Here is a 10,404-nt window from a genome sequence, read left to right as displayed (position 1 = left end):
CTCAGGGCTTTCTCTAACCCACCATTTCCAGTAATCCTGTGAGCAGTGTCTTCCCTGGGAGGTTTCCCTCATTATCCACCGCTAAGAGCTGGTATTTCCCTGTCATCACCACATCCTGCAGGTAGATGTGAAGCTCCCTTCAGGGGCGATGCTACCTTCAATAGTACATTAATGGACAACCAGGCACACTGCAAGGAAATTGTCTTTTTCAAGAGTAACTTTAATGCTGTCCTCATTATTAATTTCTGTAACTTTTCTTATTTATGTGATTATATTTATTTTTATTTTATTTTTTCTTGTTCTATGCTCAAATCAAGTGTCAATTCTTCATAATAATAAAGGTCAGTAGGAAACATGTTCATCATTGCTCAGAACTGATCCTCTACATGCACACATACACACACACACACACAAATACTTGCACTGTTGCTTCTCAGAACTAGATCACACATCAGACAGGCTGCATGGCCTTCTGATGCTCAGATTTGGCTATTTTCATCTTTGATCCACTTTCCAGGAGCAGATCTCAGAGGAGATTATACTTCTTTAATTGAAGCTTAATGGTTTTAGAATTCCCAACATGCATAAAGACAATTTATATATAAAAAAATAAAAGAATGTTCCATGCTTGGTCATAAAGAAATTTTATTTATTTATTTATTTGTGTGTGTGTGTGTGTGTGTGTGTGTATGTGCGGGGGGGGGGCTGTCAGTGGTGACCATGGATGGTTCCTGGTGGTGCTCAGTATACCATATGCAATGCTGGGAATTAAACTAGGTTGACCTTGTGCAAGGAAGCTCCTTGCCCACTATATTATCTCTTCAGCACTTAAATAACAATTTTATTTAAAAGTATACATTTGTCTACATATCTTTAAATAAATCCAAAACAAATTAGCAAATAAAAATGATCTTTACACTCCCTGGCATAATTCCAAAAAAAAAAAAATACACCTCTTCCTGAGTACTTGAAATAGAAATAAGAGTGATATTGCAATACTTTTTAATATTTATACCCAATACAGGAACATTTTGGTTTAAATAATCATTCTATTAGTTGCACACAAGTTTAGGTCTAAGTATAGTCTATTTTAGTCTGTTTTGCACATTCACAGTTTTGGAAATTTTATATAATTTCAGTCTTAAATAAACAACCACACTCTTATGGCAGTTATAAGCCAAAATTTTTATCTTCCAGTTCTCTGAAACATGAATTCTTTAACACTCCTTAAGTATGAGAAGAGGATACAGATCATTTTAATATTTAACAAATTCTGTCATGATTAAAAAACTTTTTAGTAATACATCTCATCTTTGAAACCTGCAGATAATTATAGAGATAATTTATTTGCTATGGAAATTTTTATAGTGAAAATGTAGTCAAAAATATTAAATTATTGCAAAAATTTCTTCTTAACTTAGGTTTTGTAGGATGCTATAAAAACATGAGCTGCTGGTCAATAAATAAATAGGTACATATTTCAAAATAATCAAATCATTATGGAATATTTTGATTGATCATTTTTAACGTGCATATTTTAGCAAAAATTTTGGTATATATTAATTATATAGCATGCTTGTTGATTTATTGGTTTTAATTTGCATGATTCCTTATAAATATGATTAAACTCAATAGGGATAGTCCATAGTCTCAACTGCATCATGTGAGAGCTCTATATCTATAATTACTGAATTTTTATTTTGCTTTTTTGAGTCACACACAGTGGTGATACATAGTGGCATTCAGGGTTCATTCATAGTTCTAAGGTCAGGGATCACTCAAGCAGAGCTTGGGGGATAATAGGAGATGCCAGGGATGGAACTCAGTTTGATCATGTGCAAAAGAAGGATCCAACCTATAGTATTATCCTCAACCTCTTGAGTGGGGTTCCTGGGCATAAACAAACCAAAAGAAATAACAAGGACCAAATGGAATATGCTCTTTATACTAGAGCAGGTATTTAAGTACTGCCACTGTCACTGTCATCCCATTGTTCATCGATTTGTTCAAGCGGGCACCAGTAATGTCTCTCATTGAGAGACTTATTGTTACTGTTTTTGGCATATCCAATATGCACAGGTAGCTTGCCAGGCTCTGCTGAGCAGGCTCCATATTCTCGGTAGCTTGCCGGGCTCTCCGAGAGGGGTGGAGGAATCGAACTAGGGTCGGCCACATGAAAGGCAAACGCCCAACCGCTGTGCTATTGCTCTAGCCCTATTTAAGTACAATGGGAGAAAATAAAAGAAGGTCAAAGATGCTAAGATAACCTTCATAAATACCCAAAAACCCATTTAGAAACATGGCAATAAATTCCTTGGTAGAAAAAATCACCCTAAATGTAAACTGATGGACTTACCAGTCAAGAGAAATTAAGTGGCCAGATGATACAGGAAATAAAGTCTATCCTTCTTGTGCTTATAGGAGAACCATCTAAATCACAGTCTCAAAAATAAAAGTCTCAAAAACAGTCATACAGAGAATTAATATCTGAAACACAGGTAAGAACAACTATATTTATGTCTGATAAAATAAAGTTCAAACTAAACAATATAAGATAGGGATTAATATTTTTTATTGATAAAGTGATCCACATATCAAATGATCTACATTGTCATATATGCCCCCAATTAAGGAGCCTCAAACTTTATACATTGACCACTGATTGCCTCAGAGCACTACAAACTGTTATGGGATTGGCACATCACGTTTACCGTAGGACACATTGTGTAGAAAGAAAATAAGGAAACAACAAATGAGTATGTTAACAAGCAGGGTTTTTTTTTCACTTTTCTTTTTGGGTTACACCCGAAATGCACAGGGGTTACTCCTGGATCATGCAGTCAGGTATTACTCCTGGCAGTGCTCGGGATGCTGGGAATCAAACCAGGGTCGGCGGCATGCAAGGCAATGCCATACTCACTGTGCTATTGCTCCAACCCCAACAAGCAGCAGTTTTTTTTATCTATATCTAGATCTAGATCTATATATATATACATGTATATATATATATATCAATGAAATAATACTCCTTACCTGTAAGAAAAGATGTACTCATATTTTTGCTACAACATGAATTAAAATTACAGGATGTCATGTTAAGCAAAATAAGTCAGATGGAGAAGACTTATTATCTCTCTCATTTATAGCACTTTAAGAAAGGTAACAGAGAGTATTTAAATAAAAAAAAAAGAGAGAAACTGATATATCTGAGTTTCCAACCATAGGAGAGGGACAGGAATCTCTCCTATACACAATGAGGAGTAGCTCTTGACATTTTGGTAGTGAGTTGAGTGTGGGGTAATAAATTTGTTCTCCTAAAATCTTATAAACATTTACATTTTTCTAAGTAACTTTACCTCAGTTAAGTATAAAACATTCTACTATTTAAAAGGCTATAAAGGAGATAGTCCCATTTATTTATCTTTGTTTTCACTTGCTTGGCCAGTGGCGGGTCAGCTTTGAAGATACCTTTGGCTTCAATGTCGTGGAGGGTTTTGCCGACCTTATCTTCAATGTACCTTAGGGATTCTGGTCTGATGTTGAGGTCTTTAATCCATTTTGATCTGATTTTTGTACATGGTGGTAGATGGAGGTCTAAGCCCATTTTTTTGCATGTAGCTGTCCAGTTTTGCCAGCACAATTTGTTAAACATGCTTTCCTTGCTCCACTTCACATTTCTTGCTCCCTTATCATAGATTAGATGATCATATATTTGGGGGTGTATGTCAGAGTATTCAACCCTATTCCATTGGTCTGCAGCTCTGCCTTTGTTCCAATACCATGCTGTTTTAATGACAACCGCTTTGTAGTAGAGTTGGAAGTTGGGGAGGTTGATTCCTCCCATTTTCTTTTTCCCAAGGATTGCTTTAGCTATTCGTGGGGGCTTATTGTTCCATATGAATTTCAGGAGTGCTTGCTCCATTTCTTTGAAGAATGTCAAGGGTATTCCTAAAGGGATCGCATTGAATTTGCACAATGCTTTGGGGAGAATTGCCGTTTTGACAATTCCTGGCAGACATTTCTCTGGACTTAGTTACTAACATACTAAAATACAGAAATCCAAAACTATGCTGCTGCTAGTGCGGCCTCCTGCCCTCATATCTCTTCATTCTCAGCAATGGAAAACAAATTATCAAATGCTTTCTTTTCAGCAGATCAACTTTAGGGGGGAGAAACTCCAAATCAATAATAGTGAATTTTTTGTTTAAATATTGAATGTAATCAAAGTAAAGTGAAAGTAAAGTGAAATTTACCAGTTACACATGCGGGGTGGGGGGCTGGGAAAAAATAAAATAAAAATAAAAGGCTATAAAGGAAAATTTGAAATACAGTATACTGAGATGGGAAAGTGTCCCTTCAAGAATTTCTTTGTCTGGAACAAACAGAAAATTTGACCAGATTGTGGTAACCATCGACATATCCCACTTGAGATTTGAGATCCAATTAAGTATTATGTATTTGACATTTTAGTCTAGGACACAGAGTTTATCAAAAACTATAGTATCTTAGCTACCATGTAATTACTAATAACTCTGTCTGATGCAACTTTTCTGATTATTACTGCTTCTCTGGTGAATTTGAAACTGTCATCTCCAAGAATAGAGATTCAGAGGCTCCCTTTCTGCCTTGCATAGTGGGTATGTAACAACTTACAATTGGTGTTAACAACATGGATTCCACTGAGCTACCCCACAGGCAGAAAAAATAGGAAGAAATCATGAGGGAAATTTCACTCCAACCCAAACCCGGTAGCATTTGTGCCAATTACTGGTTGGAATGGTGACAACATGCTGAAGTCAAGTGCTAATATACCTTAGTTGAAGTGATAGAAAGTCGCCATAAAAATGACAGCACCAGTGGAACCCTGCTGTTTGCACCTCTGTATGCATCCTGACAAAAACTTGTCCAGTTGACAAGTCCCTATGTTTGCCTTTCCATGACATCTACAAATTTGTTGATAGTAGTATCATCCTTATGTGAACATTTTGAGACATATTTTCAAACCTGGCACAGTAGTCATGTTTGCTCTAGACGATGTTACAACTGTAAATATTTTGTTGAAATTTTCCATCAAATAGTGAATGAAGCCCTTTCTGAGAACAAACCTGGGTTTCAAAATCAAGAACATATTTCAAAGAATTTAGGAAAAGGTTGGTGTGTCAAAAGGCAGAAAAGATGACCAAGAGTAAACAGCTGGCATGATGATTCAAGTGGTTATTCGGAACTATATGGGCCAAATTATTGCTCTGTGTGCATCTGAGCCGGAACGTCACAGTGCATGTATTTCTTGTAAGTTTTTGAACTTAAGAGGACTGTTGTTTTGAAAAAAAGTGTCTTGGAGATGGCCCCAAATATTTCAAATCAAGTGATGCTGTCATCATTGAGATGCTTCCTGGAAAGTGGATGCATGCTGAGAGCTTCTCTGAATATCCTTCTCTGAAACATTTTGTTGTTCATGAAATGAGGCAGGAAATTGCTATGTCATAAAAGCAGTGGACTAGGAGGCAGCTGGAGCTACAAGCTAGCAAGACCACTCAACAGTCTCAGAAGGCAAAATGAAAGTCATCTTCAATACGTACAACCCCAGTCTTAATCAGATATGAAGGATTTCAGAAATATTTGCCTCAACTGGCCACTTAAGTTTAATTGTAGAAGGCTAGTTAATGATAACAAAGGATTTGAAAATGTCAGTAGGAAAGGATATTTTGTAGATTTTGGTGGTGTGTTATTTTTAACTTAATCAAAATAACAAAATGTCAGAAACTTTAGACCCATTAATATAAAATTTATTGATAAAATATTCAGACATGATTATAATTTTTAAAAAACATGTCATACAATAAGGCTAATTAAAAATAAAAACAGAATATTTCCACAATAAACATTATAATTCTGCATTCTGACTACATCAATATAAGGCCAAAAATGTGGTTATCATCCTGATAGTACTTCTCATTGTAATTTACTATCTGTGTACAAGGGTGAGTAGTATAGTAGCTCTATGCCAATATATTCAAACACAGTAAGCATTAAGTTAGCTATTACATCTGGGACACTGTTTTCAAAATTAAGCTTTTCCGTGGCAAGCCCTTATTACTCTAGGAAGCAGACAAAAATGGATATGTGTATATTGTTATGAGGGTAAAAGAAGAAAGCAGAATGAAGGTCTTTGTAGAGAACAATCAATAGAAATAAAGTAACTGAATAAAAATCGAGGGTTTAAGCTGTCAAGTCATCAGTAGTTTTCTCTTGGTAATCATGTAATTTAAAGATGTGACCTTCAGTAGAACTAGATTCTCTTGTAAGTTGTTCAAAATTGAGAGTTATAATCCAAGGTCCTACAAGAAAAAAAAAAGATTACATCTCCTTTGTGTATATATTAAAAACTCACCTATACATACTGACTGTATATTTAATAATTTAGTTACAAAAAATTCAATGTAATGTTGTTTTTTGTTCTATTGATAAAATAAAGGGCAAATATCTAGAAGGAAAAATATAAATCAGATTTAAAAATTTTATGTGGAATCAATAATGAAACTTGTCTTATAGTTCCTATATAAAATTATCATTACAAGGGAAAAATGTCTTTTATTCATTAGGTCTAATTGTTTCATTTACTGTGTATTTGTCTATTTTGTTATACCAGTGAGTATCCTTGAAAGATATTCTCTAAATATTACATATACATATATAAAACGTTATTTAGTTTTTTTTTGAAAATTACTATATTTGCTCATATTTCAAATGATTTGCTAGTTCTAAAACCCTAAAGATTTGGTATTGCAATTTAAGAAACACAGCATGCTTAATTAAATGTCAACAGGATTCTATTTGCAGATACTTCTGCTAAGATATTTTACTTATAATATTTTGCATATTTTATTAAGATTTTGGAAGTGCCACTGTAAAAAAATTCTGCCAGTAGAATTTTTAATTGATGATAAATCCAACTTACATGTTAGTGCTCATGGTGCAGATAAAACTATCTTTTGGTGATTCCATGTTTCTTTATTTCCTGCAATAATTAATGAGGACAGGCTGTAGATAAAACAAATCTCTGCTATGAAATTAATCATTTTATGAATAATATTAATCCAATTATAAAACTGTTTTAATAATTATTTTCAGTAATTTTGGAGGACTGGAGCAATAGCACAGCGGGTAGGGCGATTGCATTGCACGCAGCCAACCCGGGCTCAATCCCTCTGTCCCTCTCAAAGAGCCCGTCAAGCTACCACCTGCATGACAAAGTCTGGAAAGCTACCCGTGGCATATTTGATATGCCAAAAAGAGTAACAAGAAGTCTCACAATGATAGGGACTGCATTAAATTTGTATAGTGCTTTGGGCAGTATTGCCATTTTGATCATGTTAATTCTCCCTATCCATGAGCAGGGGATGTGTCTCCATTTCCTTGGTGTCCTCCTTTATTTCTTAAAGTAGTGTTTTGTAATTTTCCTTGTATAGGTCCTTCACTTCTTTAGTTAAGCTGATCCCAAGGTACTTGATTTTCTGAGGTACTATTTTGAACGGGATTGTTTTTTTAATGTCTCTTTCTTCTCTTTCATTATTTGTATATAAGAAAGCCATGGACTTTTGGGTGTTGATTTTGTACCCTGTTGCTATGCTATATCGACTTATTGTTTCTAGGAGCTTTTCTCTAGAGTCTTTAGGGTTTTCCAAGTATAGTATCATATTGTCTACAAATAGTGATAACTTGATCTCTTCCTTTCCTATCTGTATGCCCTTGATATCTTTTTCTTGTCTAACTGCTATATAGCCAGGACTTCCAGTACTATATTGAATAGGAGTGGCGAAAGCAGGCAAACTTGCCTTGTGCCCAATGTTAGAGGGAAGGCTTTCAGTTTTTCCCAATTGATTATGATACTTGCCGTGGGCTTTTGGTAGATGGCTTTGACTATATTGAGGAAAGTTCCTTTTATGCCCATTCTGCTGAGAGTTTTCATCATAAACAGGTGCAGGATCTTGTCAAATGCTTTCTCTGCATCTATTGATATGATCGTATGTTTTTTTTATTATTTCTTTTATTAATATAATGGATTATGTTGATTGACTTGCGAATGTTAAACCATCCTTGCATCCCTAGGATGAATCTTACTTGGTCATGGAATATGATCTTTTTGATGAATCGTTGGATTCTATTTGCTAATATTTTGTTGAGGATCTTTGTGTCTGTGTTCATCAGGGATATCGGTCTGTAATTCTCTTTCTTTGTGGTATCTTTGTCTGTTTTTGGTATCAGGGTGATATTTGCTTCATAGAAACTGTTTGGGAGTGTTTTTGATACTTCAATTTCCTGGAAAAGCTTAAAGAGGATTGGGAGTAAGTCCTCTTTAAAAGTTTGGAAGAATTCACTACTAAATTCATCTGTGCCAGGACTTTTGTGCTTGGGGAGACTTTTTATTACCGTTTCAATTTCTTTGATGGTGATAGGTTGTAAATAACTAAGGCACGCAGAGGGGCGCGTGCACTCTCGGGCTCTCCAGGCGGCTCTGTATCACCACCCGCATTTGGTGCTCTGGAACCGCAGTGTGTGGATTGGATCAGGACGTCTGGTGGTCAAGGACAGGCGAAGGAAGAACGAGGACCATGCTGGTTGCTGATTAGTTACCGTTTATTCAATCTTCCATCTTTCTCATCTCCCGCACTCCCAGCTCCGGCCTCTCTCTTCAACTCCAGACTCTCTCCTTCTCTAGTCTCTCCTCCTACTTGTCTCTCCCACCTTGCCCTCTAGGCCCTTCTAGGCTACACCCATATAGGTAGCAAAATCAACATAGGAAAGTCCTTCCTGAGGGCAGGGCATTCCAAAGCCCTTCCTGACTCTTAAGGTTTTTTTTCCTTTCCTTAGTCCAAACACTTATTAACTTCTTAATACTAGTTATTTTTGTATGGACATAGTAAGAGATACATTGAGGCTTGCAAGGCAGCTCTCCTGGCAACATTTTGCCACAGGCTCAGACTACAGGACTCAGGCCAGATTAATCACTCCTAACCCTAGCAGGGTCCAAATCTAGTTATCACTGTTTGGATCATGACAACATTTTTCCATGATCAAGCTCTTAACTTATAGTTAAGCATCAGGCACTTTGGCCAGGCCCATCTCGATGCCAGGGTAGCACACAACTCACCGCTTGCTCTGGGTCCGTCTCGTCCCTCTTCGGGACCCTGCTTTTGGGAGTGCTAGGAAGTAAGGGCAGCAGAGGCTTAGACTGAGAGAAAAGATGCCCAGAAAATATTATGTAGAGCCAAATGACATAAGGTTACAAAAGCATAGCATTTGCTAAGTCTTCCTGTGTCCATACAAAAAGGACATGGCTCTGAATAAACTATGAAAAGGACTAAATGAGAAGAGAAATGCAATGTTTACAAGTCAACAGAACACTAAGAAATAAGCTACAAATAAACAAAGAGGAATGGGAGCACTGTAACGGGAGTAACCCAATAAACCTAAACTACCTGAGGCTATGTTATCCTACAATAGTTCTGTTCAGGTATTCCAGGTCTTCTTGGTTCAGCCTTGGGAGGCTATAGGAGTCTTTAAGGCAGTCCCTATCAGGATACCCATGACAATTTTCAAAGAAATAGACAAAACACTCCTGAAATTTATATGGCACAATAAACCCCCAGGAATAGCTAAAGCAATCCTTGGAAAAAAGAAGATGGGTGGCGTCACCTTCCCCAACTTCAAACTCTACTACAAAGCAGTAGTAATTAAAACAGCATGGCATTGGGATAAAAACAGACCTGCATACCAACGGAACAGAGTTGAATATCCTGTCACAGACCCCCAAATATATGGTCACTTAATCTTTGACAAAGGAGCAAGAAATGCAAAGTGGAACAAGGAAAGCCTCTTCGACAAATGGTGCTGGGAAAACTGGATAGCTACCTGCAAAAAATGAACTCTGACCTCTGTTTAATGCCAGGCACAAAAGTCAGATCAAAGTGGATTAAAGACCTCAATATCAGACATGCATCTATAAGGTTCATAAAAGAAAATGTAGGCAGAATTCTCCATGACATTGAAGCTAAAAGCATCTTTAAGGACGAAACAGCACAGACCATGCAAGTGAAAGCAAACATAAGCAAATGGGACTACATCAAACTAAGAAGCTTCTGCACTTCAAAAGAAACAGTGACCAAAATACAGAAAGAGCCCGCAGAATGGGAAAGAATATTTACCCAATACCCATCTATAAGGGATTAATATCCAGGATATACAAGATACTTGTAGAATTGTATAAGAAAAATACCATCAACCCCATCAAAAAATGGGGAGAAGAAATGAACAGAAGTTTCCTCAAAAAAGGAATACAAATGGACCAAAGGCACATGAAAAAATGCTCCACATCACTAGTCATCAGGGAGATGCAAATCAAAG

The 10,404-nt window shown here is 36.5% G+C and overlaps 1 non-coding gene across 1 annotated transcript; it reads right to left on the bottom strand.

Moving 5' to 3' along the window:
- Nucleotides 1–431: 431 nt before the first annotated feature.
- Nucleotides 432–507, bottom strand: LOC129404039 (small nucleolar RNA U2-19). Its single transcript, XR_008629647.1, has one exon. It is a non-coding gene; the product is annotated as a small nucleolar RNA U2-19 (small nucleolar RNA).
- Nucleotides 508–10,404: the final 9,897 nt, after the last annotated feature.

This window comes from Sorex araneus, chromosome 3 (genome assembly GCF_027595985.1).
Source record: "Sorex araneus isolate mSorAra2 chromosome 3, mSorAra2.pri, whole genome shotgun sequence".
Taxonomy (NCBI): domain Eukaryota; kingdom Metazoa; phylum Chordata; class Mammalia; order Eulipotyphla; family Soricidae; genus Sorex; species Sorex araneus.
The sequence above is the reverse complement of the archived record's forward strand: the minus strand, read 5'-3'. Positions and strand labels throughout refer to the sequence as shown.